Source organism: Triticum aestivum, chromosome 2B, assembly GCF_018294505.1.
Source record: "Triticum aestivum cultivar Chinese Spring chromosome 2B, IWGSC CS RefSeq v2.1, whole genome shotgun sequence".
In the NCBI taxonomy this organism is placed as follows: Eukaryota; Viridiplantae; Streptophyta; class Magnoliopsida; order Poales; family Poaceae; genus Triticum; species Triticum aestivum.
The window spans coordinates 493,820,698-493,831,297 of NC_057798.1; the positions used below are offsets into that span (position 1 = coordinate 493,820,698).

General features: G+C 39.9%; 1 long non-coding RNA gene across 6 annotated transcripts; it reads right to left on the minus strand.

Moving 5' to 3' along the window:
* Nucleotides 1-678: 678 nt before the first annotated feature.
* LOC123045640 (uncharacterized) lies at nucleotides 679-6,843 on the minus strand. 6 transcript variants are annotated; one of them, XR_006421526.1, is made up of 5 exons: nucleotides 6,039-6,843; nucleotides 5,854-5,954; nucleotides 4,072-4,154; nucleotides 3,884-3,962; nucleotides 679-3,598 (listed from the first exon to the last, which is right to left on the minus strand). It is a non-coding gene; the product is annotated as an uncharacterized lncRNA (long non-coding RNA). The 6 variants fall into 6 exon arrangements; XR_006421529.1 differs by having other exon boundaries at nucleotides 679-3,962; nucleotides 6,067-6,843; XR_006421525.1 differs by having other exon boundaries at nucleotides 679-3,962.
* Between the last annotated feature and the right edge of the window lie 3,757 nt (nucleotides 6,844-10,600).

Below are 10,600 nucleotides of genomic sequence, written 5' to 3' on the forward strand. Positions count from 1 at the left end.
GTTAGTTAAATTTATGATCAAAATTTGGCATAAAATACAATAAGGACCAATAAACAACGGAGGTAGTATATACACATTTTAATTTGATAGCACAAAATACTTGCTACCATGTTCACAGAGAGCCATTTGAAATCATGTACGCAAATGACACAGATACCGACTAACACGTGTGCTTTGAGAAAAAAACATGTATCAATAGACGTGTTCATGGGCAGACATGTATGCCAACTTAAACGTCATAAGCAAGTACTGTGAACAAAATTACTCGGGCATATATGATCTTGACTTTGAATAGAGAATTATTTGCATATCAAAGACTTTAGTTGGTGATAAAGTTTCTCCCCTATGTAACTTATCATTCACAATGTTAAAATGGATAAGTAATACTCCCTTCGTCACAAAATATACAACATTTTTGCAAGCTATCATTTACAGAAATGATGTCCCAAAACGTATGGAATAAAATTGAGTACAGAACCTTTTTTTAGAGCAAGGGTGTCATCGCCAAATGGCGCAGGCACCTGCTGAATTCATATGTGCACTGAAAAGAAAATGCATGGTTTAACAAATTTAACCCCTCTTCGCAAAAAAAGAACAAAGGCTTGGTGTCTACAATAAGACGTATAATAACATTACTCATTGCACCAAATGGAGCAAGGCCCCACTTCAAACCAAGAGTTATTTGAAAATAAATGCTTGATAATTTGGCAATGATAAAGATGCTTTTAATAATGAAAAATAAAAGAAACATAGCCTCAAACTATGTAATAGAAAAATGCGGGCATTCTCTCTATACAATTTTGCTATGTTAGCTGGAACTTAGGAAACCAGGTCACGCTTTGTCCTTGATGCATTGTTGGTAAATTCTCCCCTCCCACTCCTCTGGGTCCATAGCATTTTGTCCTTCACAGCCCCTTTATAGGTTAGATGCATTGTAATTCCTTTATTTTTTGAAGGACCTGAATAAACAATGCCTTGCAAAATGTTTGTCGTCTCTTCAGTGATGGAGCCACTCCCTGCCATCTCTTCTTTTTTTGAAGGGAACTGGACAAACAATGACCAACACCATGTTTATGACATGTTGGTCTACTGTAATAGAAGTGTAAACATGAAATTATGAATCAATTCTGGGTTGTCGTGTAAGTGGCTGACTGGAGTAGCAAAGCTTTCTCCAGGGCACCACACACAACATGAATATCCTAGATGTGTTTTCCAAGTTATAGAATCCGCATGAGGTAATCATGTGAGTCTACTATATAGAAATTGTAGGCAAAATTCAGAAACAAAGGTAACATGTGTAGTGAGAAATTGGATAACAAAAGAAATACTTTCAACCAAGTCCAGAGGAACACATAGTTTGCCCAGGAACTTTTCACTGAAGTAACAATGCAATTATTCATAGCATGTTTGTTCTAGAACCAAACTATTCTTTAGGAAATTGTGGAGACAAAATTATACGAAAAAGGGAGACACTCCTACTCAACCTCAGGAAAGAACCATCAATGATATTCAGCGTTTAGCCTTCGTACAGTAATAACATGTGCATATTCATCCTATTTTTCTTCTACCTTACCAAATAAACTGGCCTCAATCTTACAAAAATTATTTCTTGATCTAGTCAGCTGCTCAAATGTGTAAATTAAAATTTAAGTTTCCAGCAATATAGAAGTCATCTTAAAAAACATCAGCATACTAAATGACGATGGAAACAATAACACACAACCCGCTCACATGACCAAAAAATAAGCAAAGTGGGGTAAAGGAACACACAAATGCAACATTGAGTAACTCTGGATGAGAGGACGACCAATCAGTCAAACATACATAGGATGCACTGAAATCGGTAAACTATTATTAAGCGGAAAGAGTTGTCTAAATTTCAGAAAAAATGACAACAGCATCAACATGAACAATTCTAAGAGAAAAATGAAAACCCAATACCTCGGACTTTTTTAACTTTTGGCCGTGTGCATGTTTTTTATGCATTCAGCAACACTAAAAGAGAGACAAATATGTGAGTGCACATGCTTTGGTATTACGAAACTACACTCATTTCAGTTATAGACAATGGTATTAGGAAACTTCACTCATTTCGGTTATACACAATGCAGACCATAAGTTGGCGACTATACTTCCAAAGAAAGATGAAATTTAAAATGTGGAGAACAAAGTAAAGAGGCAGTACACGGTATTGAAGCAAGAAAACAGGACATAGTGCTACTAATTCGGCTTATATACATAGCAAATGTAGCTTATGTACAGTAGTGGTGAATCCATTATGAACAATAATTTAGATTTATGCATATAGTAATGCCAAGTTTTGACAAAATCTGTAATTGGTATGATTTCCCTCCCAACTGTTATAGATGAGCATACTCCTATATAGGACTATTTTCAAATTATCTAAATTAGACCCACAGTAATAAAACCTAGGGGCAACCTCAACAACAACAAAATTATTAGAAATAAAGACTGCAAGTTAAACAAGCCAGACGCATCAAATTTTATATCTAGTTCTGAAATTTTCATCATTCCATATTAGTCCAGAACTCCAGATAGTTAGTTATTCTAGACAAACTAACTCTGCTAATGGATTAAAAAAACACATAACCTTTTTACAAATGAGTATAAGGTTTAGTGGTTTAAACATTTACTTCCTCAAATGGTCCAATACTAATTGCTCCAAATGACAAGTGCCATCTTTTAATCCCCCTTCCTAGACAAGTGGTAGATCATCACACTGGAACTACTATAGGGCTCATAGCCTCATGCTAGAGACAAGCAAAAATTGTTCCTGGTAAATTCTCAGCAAACAACTGTGACATGCCGCCTGAGCACTTCTAATGAGGGGCTCCAGACCGCTGGCCCCCAAATTCATCTCTGAAATTGAGTTCAGTAGCATGTCGTCGCTCTCATGAGCACTCCCGTCCAGGTGCACAAAGAAGGAAAACACGACACTTACATTAGGAAATACCTACAGGGTCCACGGTGTGATTCTCCCTTAACAATGCGGTATGGGACCTCCCAATTTCTTGCACAGGGCTGGGAACCACACAACCAGCTCAACTGGGTCAACATCATGAGCGATGATGACCAGCTGAGGGTTGCTCTACAGCACAAAACACAAGGATTAATCACGGGAATGATTATTGTAGCCACAAAAAGATGCCATGAATAAGAATTTTCCCCTACCGCAAGCGTTTGCCTGCAACTTTAAACTGAACCAGCAAGTTATCATGTCATTTGTTACAAAGTAATGCTTAGAAGACTAATTTCAAAAGGGCAAGAGTCCAATATACTTTCAGAATTTACAATTTAGATTATCTTTTCTAGTACCAATTCTAAACACAGCAAAACAGTTTAGCTCCTGTTATTTAAGCTCACAGTATTTCAACCAAGAATTGTTCGCATGTCATAATATTTTTTGTAGTCGTGATCCCAGTAGTATTTAGTTGCGCATTTAGGATATCATAGTTAAAGCTAAACAAGAATTGTCCTAGCATAATTTACCTTTCAGAAGCTTACAGTAGTAATGTAAATAGAGATGGCTGAGACATAATTTTGTAGCAGATCACATCAGAGAGGCAATAGATTACATCTGAAATCGCCCAGTTAAAATTATGTGTCAGCCATATGAATCTCAACACCAAATAACAATTAGAATCTGGACTGATAGGTCGCTTCTCCCATTTGATTTTTGCCTGACATTCAAACCTAAAACTAACTAATTCTACTTTATTTCCAAAGAAGAGGTGAATATGACAATACGATCTATCAAACCAGTACACTGACTCATAGCTCGATGTCAAAACACCATGGCATTACTTAACAGGCAAAACACAAATGCTTAACACCTGGAACAAGGGAAGATGAGGATACTAACCTATAAATAAGGCCATCTTTATACAACCCGACAAAAGCTTCAATTACAGTTTTGACCTTTACTCATCCATTGTAAAGGACTGACACACGAGGTGGAAATTAAGTTGACATTAGGAGTTGGAACTATAGACAATACATTGTTTATTTGTTTTCTTTATTTTTCTTAACTAAGGAAAATAAGAAGTATACCTCACGGACCAATCAAGGGAGGTGCCAAGCCTACATAATTGATTTAGTATGGCACCACCAAACTGATCTTTCCATTCCAGGACCTGTACAAAAGATGATAAGAGGATACACCAAGTGTGCAAAGAAATAAGCTCACTACGATTCATGGCGCATCACACATGACACTGCTGATTGTGAATTTCATAAATATACAGAACACTGAATCTACACTATTTACACCTTCTACCATACATTGCCTGGACAAACAAAAGAAAAGGCAACCATGAGTTATTTCAACTGGTGTAGGCAATGTACTTATAACAGAGCAACATCACAGCAGTTCTAGTTATCAGGACAAGACTAAAGTGTAGCTTAAAACCATAGTTAACTATATGTATATTTCAGTTACTTAAAATCAAGATAGTAGACTTGTTCCTAACCCTTGTTGTGATTAGTGGCCATGTGCATGACTAAACCTGAGATAATGATTCATTTGCAAATTCCGCAGACACGCGTATATTAAACCAGCAAGTTACGGCAGCCTAATTGTCCAAAAGCAAGAGCTTAACATGTTCCCATAGATGCCCAATTCAGGCCGTGCAGTCACAAATAAATGCCAAGCAAGAGCTTAACATGTTTCCATAGATGCCCAATTCAGGCCATGCAGTCACAAATAAATGCCATGCCAGACTCTAGAAAATTTGATATTAAGTCATGTCCCATCATCTTCTTTGTAGTTTTAACTTTGATGCCACAATTATTTATCCAAGCTACGGCATTGGAAGATTATCGTGAATTTCCTACCCAAGTATAAAGTACTAAAGATGGTCATGTGAGTCAATTATATATATTGTAGGCAAAATTCAGCAACAAAGGTAATAAGCCTAGTGAGAGACTGGATAACAGAAGAAACCCAATCAACCAAGTCAGAGACATAGAGACCATGTTCAGGAACTTCTCACTAAAGTAACAATGTGTGCCGTTTCATATTCACAACACACTGGTTGAATAAGTTCCTGTAAAAGATATCTAAATTGTGTAAGGCTGCCTAAGTCTAGCCAAAATGAAAGAAAAATGTGCATTTACCAAGCATGTGGTAAGAAGATAAGAATCCACCTCGGATAAATAAGACACTCTGCAAGAGAAAGGAGAATTGACCAATTCATGCACAGACAATCTGAGAATTGCTCCCAGCATCCAACACAAAGATCTGGATGGCACCCAGCACCTATCCATCCTTACGAAGACCTTAAAATTACATTCAACGTCCAAAGGGGGGATAACAACCAGTACTTGTACTTACCAAGACCAAAAAGAGGCAACAAAAAAGACAAGGCAAGCCGAGCATCTGTTTTAATAAGTACACATCAAAGTAGCAAGGCAAAAGTTGGTACATCTTGGTTGTAGTTTTCATGATCAGTGGGAATATCATCCCACAATAATTAGACAACATTATTAACTCTATGCCCAAACCATATTGCCATCAGTCTTCATGTAAGGCACTTTTCGGTTTAACACGTGGACTGGAAGGCAATATAAGCCATTCTCTGAACCTTCATGCAAAAAATTAATCATCCAAAAGTGGAAGTGGCTGACTAACAGCACATAGTTGACCAATTACACATAGCTGAAAAACAGTACTAATTCTAAAATGGTAGATCGGCACATTTATCTACCAAATGGTATGGTAAGAATTGGATAACATGATAAAGATAAGCAACTAAAATTGTATAAGTTATGCAGCTCAAACCTTCAAAATATTCAATAAACTGATGTACTGAAAACAATGTCACCTTTGCTTACCTAATTTAGATCATGCCATCGATCCACATAGCAAAGATCAATCATGCCACTTGTCGAAATGATGCAGCCACTGCCAATAGTAAAGCTCTCTCCACATATCCCTACCGAAGTGAAAAATAAGAAAATTAAATTTTCTGTATAAAATCACACTTAAATAAGCAAATTAGAGGCAATACGCACCATACCTTGTGGAGCCAAGAGATGGAGACGTACCTTCCATGGCTTGATCAGAGAGCAAGCCAACAAGAGGAGAAGAGAAAGTCCACAACCTGCAAGCTCAAGAAGCAGAGCTCGTCGTTGAGGAGAGGAAGGAAACAAATATGTATCCCCAGTCGCGTCGTTTCACAACGCGACGACCACAGGCATACCCTCGTTCACCCTTGCGTTGTCGCCCTCTTCCTTGGCCTCCAACCCCTCACGGTCGCCCTCTTCCTCGGCCAGTTCCACCCCCGTGCCATTGCCCAATTCCTCAGAGCGAGGAGGTGGGAGGGGGATTGGGAGACAGGATAGAAAACCGGAGGCGGGCATCCCTGTGCAGCGCCCCCGCTGGCCGTGCCGGCTTCCCTCGCGACCTGCTCCTCCAGTCCTCGTGCAAAGAGATGCGGTCGGGTCGGCCTGCTCCTTTCCCTTGTCCCCGACTGCTGCGCTGCTAGGCTCAACAACAAGGACATGTTGAGGAGGCAAAGACGGGCGGCGGACCTCCTTCATCTCCGTTGCAGCTGCACCCCACCAGAGCTGCTCTTCTCCGGCACGGATCCGCCGTCTGTGTGCACCTACGGTGGTGGAGAGGGAGTAGGAGGCCCGGGCGAGGCTCCTAGGGCGGAGGCCATGGCGAGGAGCTAGGAGGAGGGAGGGGTTGTGGGGATGGGCCCTGGCGAGGAACGAGGAGGAGGGAGGGGCTGTGGGGATCGATGAGGAAGGGGCTAGGGTTGTGTGGCGGCTGGTGTGGAGCAGGACGGGAGAGAATGGGATTGGGCACAAGTGCGGGGAGCGGATTGGCAAAGCTTTTTGCACGCGGCGCGGCATGGGCTTCCTCGCGCCCCCGCACCAGGAAAAGCAACACCCAGCCGTTTCGATCCAAGTGGCCACAGCGCCGGCCCACACGTCATCCTTCGCCATGATCCACCGACCGGTAAAAACGAGTGCGCAGAATTCCAGCGACGATCGAATGACCAACGCGCGAAAAAAGATCTGGTCAATGCCGATCGAACGGCCAATGAAGGATGCCATCGGGGGAGCTCCCTGGGAGCGAGTTGCCCGGCCTCTGTTTTGTTTTAAATTACCATTACTTGCTCATTACCAATTGCCTTGCTATCAAACTATCTGCTACCGATAATTTTAGTGCCTGTAGAAAATACCTTGTTGAAAACCGCTTGTTATTTCCTTCCGCTCCTCGTTGGGTTTGACACTCTTACTTACCGAAAGGACTACGATTGATCTTGATCCCTTATACTTGTGGGTCATCAGGTCTAGATTAAAATTTAGAAATCCAACTTAATTGTTTTGGTTTGCAGAATAAACCTAATTAAATATAGTTTCAACTTGGATCTCTCGATTTAAAATTTGATCATTTAGAATATGAATCTAAATATAATTCAGTAGAAGCTAGAAATTGAAGTTAAACTTAAAAAAAATTAAGTTATAACTTAAAAATAATGGTTTAACTGGATTAACTATTTTGCAACATAGTTTAGAAACTTAAGATGAACTCTAGTAAATATTTTCTAGATTTATATTTGACTTTAGAAAAATTCAAATATTATTTTAATTCAGCTCAACCTTAGTTTGTCTATAACTTAAAACAATAGGTTAAACTGGGATAATTATTTGCATTAAATTTTAGGAACCTAAAATTGAACTATAGTAATTATTGGACATGGTACTTAACTTTAGTGACTATAGTGAATAATGTTGGATTTAAACTTACTTTAGTTCAAACTTGAATAAGACTTAAAATAAACTTTGGAAAACATATTGGATTATTATTTAACTTTAGGAATGAAAACTTAAATTGAAGTTAGGTTAAACTAGAATGAACTTAAATTCATTAAATTATACAAATTGAATGGAATACTTTGGCAAATGAATTCAAGAACCAACATTAGTCATTTATGAAATATTTTGAAATTGAACCTAGCTTTAGTAATTCAGTTTAGTTGAACCTAGTTAGAATCATTTTGGAATCTAGCCAAGTCTAGTGTGTATTGCCCATGAAAGGTTAACAAGTTTGGATTGGCATTCAAACCTGAAAATGAACTTGGTTATCCATTGTTCATAGACCATGACTCGAGTTGCAAGATTCTTTGGAATGAGACCTGCAGCCAGAAATTTGCATCACATACTCCTTATGGGATGAACCCTTTTAAATTGAAACTTGTATGTGAACACTTATATCACATGTACACCAATTAACAACCACTATGTTATTTTCCAAACCCTTATGAGTAACACATGACACATGATCACAACACAATGAGACTGACACCATGCAGTGCACTGTTGTGTGTTGATTTGTATTGTATGATTGTTTATGGTTACTCTTTATGTACATTAGACTAAACGAAAAGCGAAGAAGTAGCTTGATCAAGATTGTGAGGTTGAAGAGCCGTCAATACCAGGAAAGTGGAACCTTTGATCATAATCTATGTTTTCATGCATTGTTGTTTTTTCAACTAGGAATTCCCTGTATGATTTTTGCTTCAGTAGACAAGAACCCAGTAACAGAAACTTAGGTCCATTTACCATGTTCCTTATAACAACATGTAGTTGCTTAGTTGTTAACAACAGGGAGTGGGACCAACATTCAAAAGGTTAATTTAGGGTTAATTATCCTTTTTCCCTTAGTGGCGTCCGTGTGCTCAGTTTTTCCCTTAGATGCGAATTGTGCTCATTTTTGCCCCTAGTCTGTGCGCACCAACTCATTTCGTGAACTCTGTCGTCTCCGTCAGGTCAACGTTTTGACTTGGCCCTTACAGGTGGGACCAGGCGGCAGAGATGGCCAATTCTATTTAGACCGTTCCACGCGTGGCTTGTGGGACCTAGCAGAGAGCCGTTGCGGATGTGCTATATAAGCGGGCGACACACAGCGGCGGTGACCATGGCGACAGAGAGCACGATGGTGACCACGGCAAGAGAGAGAAAGCGCGGCGGTGGGAAGCTAGCTATGGAGGGCACGGTGGCATTGAGATCCCCTTCGGCTCTGAGCTCTATGTCTTCCTCAAGCTCTCATGCCACCTCGCGGATGCAGAGCCGGGCGCGTGTGGACATGCCTGTCTTTGTCTGTTTGCGGTGCCGGGCGGGCGTTGTTTGGAGGGTTTCTCACACACCGAGGAACCAGAATCATCCGTTCTACGTGTGCAGCGAGAATGGGGTAAGAATCGGGGCAATTGCGCCTTTTTTGTGGTCGGGATCTTTGAGCAATGGGTTGATCTGTTTGGTGTTCATGCAGGTGACATGCTTCTTTCTTTGGGTTGATGCTATGGCCAAGACTCTGATGAATGAACTGTAAGAAGAGCATGAAGAATGGTTGTGCATGCTGCCATGAACGGCAGTGGCCGCACGACGAGCTCTGGAAGAAGAGATGGAGGGCGAAGCACGCATTGACCGAGAGCTGGCTGTTGAGCTTAGGATGTTGAAGAATAAGGTTAGGAAGCTTGAAGATCAAGCACTACCAATACCCATTTGCAAATACTTTTGGGCATTTGTAGGTATGGTAATCGCACTGGTTGTAATGTTGAAAATGTATGGAAAGGCATGAATTATGGAGGAATTTGTAAGCTTGAAATTGTATGAGAAATTCACCTATTTTAAATGTTGGTCAAAGTTGTTTAAATGTTGAAAAAAAGACAAGAAGTGACCAACATTTAAATATGTTGAAAAAAAGGAGAAGAAATGAGGAATTCAGAAACTTTTGATCAATGAAATGCAGCTCTCTGCTCTGCCTTTCTGTCAAAAAAAGGTTGCTCTTGGGCCAAATTCAGAGCGTAGAGCCAAGTGTAGGCTAGACTAATGGGCCAACTGCATCCAATTAGGCCCATTCGAGGGTTCTCTTGCGTGTTTTTCTGTTTTCTGTTTTGATTTAATTTAGGCAGTAAATCATAATGCTGAAACTTTTTGTGGAAACTAATTGAATAATTCCAGAGCCAAATAATTAAGGTTAGAATTTTTTGGAGCTGTTAAATATTTAATAGAAATTTAATTAGTCCAATTCAAATACACCGTGATTTAAATCAAAGACCAAAATGTCATGGAAAATGTGCCTCAGCTCTGGTAGAGGTTTACACCTGGTGCCAAAATAAATGAACATTTTTTAAGGGCATTACATTGAGAAAAAATAATTTGTCTAAAAAATGAAGGGTGGAAAATGCACAAAAAATTGGTGCGGCTGGGGACTCGAACCCAGGACCGCGTGGGTTTGTGGCGTTTAGGGCTTCGCTGGTAACCGCTAGGACAGATGGAAAGACTTTGACATGGTTAGGGAAGGAAGTTATACATAGTGAGACCGTGAATGTTTGCACATGCGTGAGAGTGGTTTTCCTTTGTTTTGCACTGAAATTTTGGAGGGTTGGAAGGTTGAAAACGTATGTTTGCACTGCCACATGATTTTGGTTAGAGTGGCACTTGGTTTAGGGTTAGAGTGGCACTTGGTTTAGGATTTAAAGGGAATAAATTTGCATGTTAGTCCATGACTTGTTTTTTTAATGAAAGAGAGGGCTTCTCACCCCCTCTGATTTTCATTAATGAAAAC